Raw genomic sequence first — 7,431 nt, forward strand, 5'->3', positions numbered from 1 at the left:
AGTAAGAGGAAGACACTAAACAGAGTGTGTGTGTGTGTCTTGTTCCTCCTCTGCGTCCATGCACTGTAGTTGCACTGTACAAGCCTCTCAAAGCAAAGGTCATCGGAGTTGCGCAAGCTATCACTACTTCGCATTTTGAGTGGAATAGCAAGTTTTCTTATTTTTTTAACTTTCAGTAAAATGGCATTTGAATGTAGGGTGCGCCATCCCATTAAAATTTATACATGCGATTTGCGAAACCATGAAAAGTGGTTTCAGACAGCAGATCTCATCGGCTGTTCTTTCTTTGGAAACACCAAAGTGCCGGCGTTCAGTAAGCTTCGATATCGCAGGACGCAATACTGGAAATAGGGTGCTCCTTACCATGGCTCGTGTCGGCGCCGTGGCTTAGTTGGTTAAAGCGCCTGTCTAGTAAACAGGAGATCGTGAGTTCGAATCTCACCGGTGCCTTTTGTGTGTTTTTTACGTGTACATTTTTTTTAGGTCTCACTACCAACGTTTTCGTTAACGGCAAGTGAATTTTGTTCTACTCACACACTACAAATTCGCTCTGAAGCCTTTTTTAATTACTAATTAATTATGCAACAACCTGCAATACAATGCACCCGGTTTAATGCCTCTGATCTTGAACTCTGACATGCAGAGAACCAAATGAGAAGTAGAAGAAATACCGTCGTCGAAGAGGTTTCATGAAAGGGCGTACAATGCATAAGTGGGATCAAAACTAGCCATCCGCTCTGTGATAAAAATTCCTTTCACTGAATGTCCAGCAGTTCAGCATTGGGAAGAAACTGAACATTGCAGCAAAACTGGTAGGAGGTGATAAAGTAATTCTATGGAACAAAAGGGAAAATAAGACATTTTATGGAAGAATTTCAGGCTGGCTACTTGAACTCACTATCATACCGTGGCGTATCTCGGCGAAATTTGACAAGATAACGCCACCGCTTCGTTGCCAGGGTGTTATAAAGGGAATCAGAAGTCTACAGCACCATTCACTTCGTATGAATGGGGAAAAAGGGCAGAAAATTCTACGTGTTTGGTCTGAAGCAGGAAGGATGAGTTCCGCCATATCGGCAATGACGTCTCCGTTTAATCCTGATGCCGGAAGTCTGCGGATGACCTAGCCAGACTAGCCACAAACCGCTTTTGCGGTAACAGGAACTTGTGAAACACAAGCCTCTAGGGCAGTGATGCACAGCTGGTGCCGTCTAGTTGAGAAGTAAGTAGGGTTTGGAAAATGATGAGAATGCGTGGTTAAGTATAGGCTGACGACCGTGTCGGGCGAAACGCTGTAAATTCTTGACGATTTGCGCTGGCCACCGCATTTGATGCAGCTAAAGATGGCTGATATTCGGGGATACTTCAACATATAAAAAATACACAAACTCAACAGGATAATTTAATTACCTTAGAGCTGCGGCTACAAGCCTAGCTTACGCGGTGGCCCAGCAATAAAATAATTGTAAGCACCAATTGTATGGACCCAGTTAAAGTGTAGCTCGCCCTGCAGCTGAGCAATAAAATGAACGCGGACGATCTCCGCGCAATAAAGGCACCGGTGAGATTCGAACTCACGATCTCCTGTTTACTAGACAGGCGCTTTAACCAACTAAGCCACGGCGCCGACAGAAGCATCGGCCGGGGACACCTTATTTGGCGTATATCTTGCTTGCTGATCCGGTTTCGCTCCTCATTTGTTTCCACTGCACGGCACATTCGTAGTGGAACTGAAAGCACGCTGAACCCGATTAGGATAATTTAAACTGGAGGGGGCACGTTGCCAACAGCCACGCCTGTTCGATGGTGTAACGGGGAAAAGAGAGAGAGTGTGAGTGTTTCCGAGAACAAAAAAACTACTGCCTAGAGGGGCACGAGAGCCGTGTGCAATAGCCAGGGCCTTTTGCGATATCCCAAGACGTATGCTTCCAGGTTGTTGCCGACATCACGGCTGCTGGAAATACTGTTCTCCTTCATCTTGATTCTCCTTTCTCTTTTTTTCTTTCTTTTTTTCAGAACTGCAGCTCCAATCTAAAAAAATGTCAATCATGCACTTTTCTGCATATACACCCTGCGGTATGTCAACGAAAGTTGCTGAGGCTCAAGGCAGATGTGCTTTGAAGCTCTCAGATAGTAGAAACCTACCTTATGCCCATTGATGAGATTGCAAAAAGGTAATGTATTTGGGGCCTTATTTACGAAGCTTCTCGTCCGTAAGAGCTCTTTGCCAATGGCTGGCCGCCTTTGCTAATAAGATGTACAAACATAAGGATTGATTGAGACTTTCCCTTTCCAACAATTGCGCGAGATCTTTTTTTGTGTGTGTGTATGTGTGTGTGTATACGAGCCCTGAATTGCGAACAACCTTCTAAACCACGCTTTGCTTCCTCATGCAGTGTCATGAATGATTATTTTTAAATTTGGTGATTTCAGTGCATGTGATGATGAGAACTGTTACGTTTTAGCCATTTATTTTTAATTTTCATTTGTGATTATCTCTAAAATGAAAATTGATTAAAACTTAAAGCCACGTATAAAGTTTGCCCTAGCCACGTTGCAACAGGCTGGGCCAAATATCCTCTGCGTGTGAGTGATTTATTCTGATGAGATTGGAGAAGTCGGCAACTGTTGTGCCGCCGGCTTCTCCACAAACAATAGATTTTTCAGTGAGCAAATGGTGATAAGATGAGGTTATATGAAAAACAAACAAATGGTGCGGCAATAAAGCAGATTTCGTAAACATGCTTAAGCAACAACAGTCAATATAGAAAAGAAAAACTCTGGAATAGGGAATAGCCCAACATACTGTCACGTGGTTGCGCGGATGCGAAGGCGATGAGGCAGGAAGGCAAAGTGACTCGAGATCAGACGCCAAACTGTTTACTGGGCGAACTTGATTGCGCCCTCAAAACTTTAGTACGGCCATAACTGCAAGCACAATCGTTGGTCATCGAATCGAATGCCGTGGTTAATATCCGGTCAACTACGAATAGCGGCGTCATCCATAGTCTCGACCGGCCGGGTCATGGTTACAACGTGGTTATAACCATGAGATCAGCCGCATCCAGAAGTCGTTTCATGCATACAAAATAATCCGATAAGATTGGCGCATTTTACTAAATATACAACAATCGTGACGTAAAAATTCCCTTCCGAGAGCGCTTCTAGCGCGAAAACCGAAATGCAACACTGACGTGGCAAATGACCAACATATATGTTGTGGAAACTTTCAGCGTTTACAGGCTAGCCATCTGGACTCTTGACTGGTTAACATCGCTGCTTTCCTTATATCCCTCTCTCCCCCTCTCTCTCTCTTCAGCAACCACGTTTAAGCCCTACTTACGAAAGGTGAGCTTCTTCAGCTGTAGCTATATTACGTATGTTACAATTTGTATGGCGCTATCGAGGACACCTCAGCAAAGAGGACAGGAAAAACGCGAAAGAAAGCTTCGGCGCTGCGATGCTGTGTTCGTTAGCGCGATACAAATTGGAGCGATTGAACCAACTAGCCTAGTTGCGTGTTGTTAATATCACTTCTGGTGCTGATGTTACGTAAGTGGGTCTCGAGTTATATAATTGCGTCCTCATATAAATGATAGCCGCCCGGTAATATTTGTGAACGAGCATACCTCGTAACGTATTACCGTTCACAAGATTGCACTGGCTGAAATATACACGAATGAGAAGCAAGAACAACGAAAGTCAACTGTTCGTGCTGGGTTACTGCACGAATCGATTTATAGCTATTAAAAAGTACGGCCAGGGGCCTAGTGTTCAGGAGCCATGTAGAATCACACTGCGATGAGAGATGGCGAGGAGTGGCATCACTGTGCAGCTGACATGGCTTGTCTTGAAAAGCGGACTATACGTCTGCTGGTATATCTGCAGCATGCAAAGCACATGGCGGCATTGCTCGCAAACGCATGTGTGTATCGTCGCCCGCGTTGCTTGAAATGACCAAATGGCACACACAAATCATAGTTATAGTATAATTTTACCTGATATTCAGTTTACTTCCCCGGTGACAAGACCGCGTAAAATACCACTTGAACAGGACAAACAGGGCTCGGACCCAGCGTTTCGACAACGAGTTCTGTCTTCGGCTGCCTATTGAGGTGTCCATTGTCAACCAAATCTCCATATTTTTGGGACAATATTGTCTAAATTGTATTTTATCATAATCGGTGTATTGCTACGTTTGATAATGTGCATATTTCGCCACTTGATTCATTAGGCTATAATGTGCACCGTGATAATGTCCATAATGAATAAAATATCGGATCGCAAGCGACCGGTTGTTTGTGTGTTAGTTTGTTTTATTCATACTTCGCGGCAGTATCAAAGGCCTGAATTCCGCGCTGCTCGATCGTGCTTCACGGTTGAATAAAGCGCTGCCGTAACTCAAGCTTGCCAGTGTAGATGGCGCCACACAACCAGCTGACGCTTGATAATGTCTTCGGTGTTAGTTTCGAATAGCGAAAACGGTCACCTAATCAGAAGTTTCATTCGGACACATTGAACCGATTCCTTTCAACACAATTGTAAGCTGGAGTTAATAAATGTAACTTAGTCAAGAGACATAGGGGCAATGTAACTTTTCTGCCAGATCCTATTAGGAACTCCAGCAATAATGCAAGACACAGGCAACAGTAGTGACTTTTGTTTCGTGTTTCGTCGGCACACTCAAAACGTGCAAACTTGACAGCTGTTATCTAATTTTATGACAAAAATCGGTAGCGTTCGCTTCCGTCTTTCAGTAGGAGGAAGCTATGTCTACACACAGAGACTGCAGCACGTATATACACAAAAAACATTCTTATATGCCAGGACCGTGTCAAGCATAGGCGCCGACTACGGGGGGGGCTCCGGCGCCCGAGCACCCACCGAAGTTTTCCGGGAAGGGGACGGGTGTAGAGCCCCCCCCCCCCCCCCCTCTCCGCCCCGGCAATGCCGATGCCTGCCCCTCCCGCTCCTTTCCCCTAAAAAAGTCTCATTACCAGAGTTATGTTACCCACATCATTCGAGGTTCCTTTTCAGTTGCCTCGAGCTTTTCACTTCAAGGTTTAATGTGGCTGAAAGCTTACTGGATCATTGCTGGCGTGGACGTGCAAAGCATTTAATTCTTGCTCTCGCTTTGTTTATGCAAATCCTGACAATAGGAGGACAAGCGCATTAGAAGCACCAGCGGCGGCTACTTAATCCGTGTTTTTCACTTCACCATTTTTTTTTTAAATTTCCAATGTGAACACCAAACACACACGCAATATATTGAAATACATACACAGGACAACGCTTATTGTGTTTCTTACTGAGAAGGAGGTAGCTCACTAACAATTATTTGTAATGGTATGGATAACCTATGCCTAGAGAACGAATATGTCTCTGTATGTTCACCTTGCGGGAAATTGTTTTGCGTGCTTTTTTGACCCTGAAAAATGCCTGGAGACCAGTGACCCCTTCGGCAGAGTCTTATATCAACCGCGTGTGAAATGCATGTGAATCATATGTGTTTCAGTATTGCTTTGCTTTTCAGTAGGCAATGCTAACAACTCATAAAAAAAAAACTCTGCTAATAATTTACAACATGTATTCCGGATGGAAACATCGCCACTTCCATACAGATGTCATAAATATATATAATTCACTCAGTATCCAAAATGAGGCCAAGCCGGATTCACTCGAAATCCGAATCAATAAGAGTCATGCGCAGCAGCTCTTATAGTCGGACTCACTGGGGAAAAAAAGAAAAAAGAGGCTGCAGTTTTGCCGGAAAGGTGAAGTAGTATTAGTGATAGCGAAGTATAAGGAAAATACACGAAGGAAGATTACACCACCAAGAGACGCTAGTCTGTTAGTGGTGCGAGGGGACTGAGGCTGTGAAAGCGAGCTGTCTCCTACTATGAGGTTTTGTAAATACTCATATAACGCTGGCACCTCCGTGAAGAATTCTTCGAGGTTACACGAACTTTCTTCAAGTGCAACTGTTATTATATATAGGATCAACGGCAAATATCTCAGCAACCTTCGGTTTGCAGATGACATTGTCCTATTCAGCAACAATGGGGACGAAATACAGCAAATGATTGAGGACCTTAACCGAGAAAGTGTAAGCGTGGGGTTGAAGGTTAATATGCAGAAAACAAAGGTAATGTTCCATAGCCTGGCAAGAGAACAAGAATTCAGGATCGCCAGTCAGCCTCTAGAGTCTGCAAAGGAGTACGTTTATCTAGGTCAATTACTCACAGGGGACCCTGATCATGAGAAAGAAATTTACAGAAGAATAAAATAGGGTTGGAGTGCACGGCAGGCATTGCGAAATCCTCACTGGAAGCTTACCACTGTCGTTGAAAAGAGAAGTGTACAATCATTGCATTCTACCAGTGCTAGCATATGGGGCAGAAACTTGGTGGTTAACAAAGAAGCTCGAGAACAAGTTAAGGGCCACACAAAGAGCGATGGAACGAAAAATGTTAGGCCTAACGTTAAGAGACAGGAAGAGAGCGGTGTGGATCAGAGAGCAAACGGGGATAGCCAACATTATAGTTGAGATTAAGACGATAAAATGGAGCTGGGCAGGCCATGTAATGCGTAGGATGGATAACCGTTGGATCATTAGAGTTACGAATAGATACCAAGAGTAGGGAAGCGCAGTCGAGGATGGCAGAAAACTAGGTGGGCTGACGAAGTTAGGAAATTTGCAGGCGCAAGTTGGAATCAGCTAGCGCAAGACAGGGGTAATTGGAGGTCACATGGAGAGGCCTTCCTCCTGCCGTGTCCATAAATATAGGCTGATCGTGATATATATATATATATTCTAAAGGTGTTTATTTGGCAGAGCTCAGAGCAGCGCAACGTCGACTGGCAGGGCAGCCACAGCTTCCAAGCACGAGAGCCATTGCCGAGCGAGAGCGCTCGACCCACTAGCGTTTAGAGCCAGTATAGCGCTGAACCCACTAGCGTCTCTCTTCTTCACTACAATCACCCCCGGGAGCGATAAGGGAGCCGTCCGGCGACCTCACAGCTCGACACGATGAGCGGGTCGTATAGTATGGCTTTAGACGGTCGACATGGACAATGTTTCGTCCACGGCGGCGCATATCTGAAGATGGCTCAACTGGTTCTATTACATAGTTCACAGGAGATGCGCGTTCGAGAACACGATAAGGGCCTTCATACTTCGCAACCAGTTTTGATGAGAGGCCAGGGCCATTGAAAGGGACTGAGAGTCACACGAGCGCTTCTGGATCGAAGGTGACCGTGGAAGTGGCGTCACCACGAGTGCTCCTCTGGCGCTACTGATCATTGGAAGTAAAGGCCCGTGCGAGGTCGTGGCACTCTTCTGCATGCCTGAACGTGACAGAAATAGGCACGCACTCGGATGCATCCGGCCGGTACGGCAGAATTGTGTCGATGGTGTGCCCGAAGGGTGCC

The 7,431-nt window shown here is 45.3% G+C and overlaps 2 non-coding genes across 2 annotated transcripts; one reads left to right on the forward strand and one right to left on the reverse strand.

Annotated features, from left to right (window-relative positions):
* The first annotated feature begins 376 nt into the window (after positions 1–376).
* On the forward strand, positions 377–450 carry Trnat-agu (transfer RNA threonine (anticodon AGU)). The gene has a single exon. It is a non-coding gene; the product is annotated as a tRNA-Thr (tRNA).
* Positions 451–1,553: 1,103 nt separating this feature from the next.
* Positions 1,554–1,627, reverse strand: Trnat-agu (transfer RNA threonine (anticodon AGU)). The gene has a single exon. It is a non-coding gene; the product is annotated as a tRNA-Thr (tRNA).
* Between the last annotated feature and the right edge of the window lie 5,804 nt (positions 1,628–7,431).

Source organism: Dermacentor silvarum, chromosome 1, assembly GCF_013339745.2.
Source record: "Dermacentor silvarum isolate Dsil-2018 chromosome 1, BIME_Dsil_1.4, whole genome shotgun sequence".
In the NCBI taxonomy this organism is placed as follows: domain Eukaryota; kingdom Metazoa; phylum Arthropoda; class Arachnida; order Ixodida; family Ixodidae; genus Dermacentor; species Dermacentor silvarum.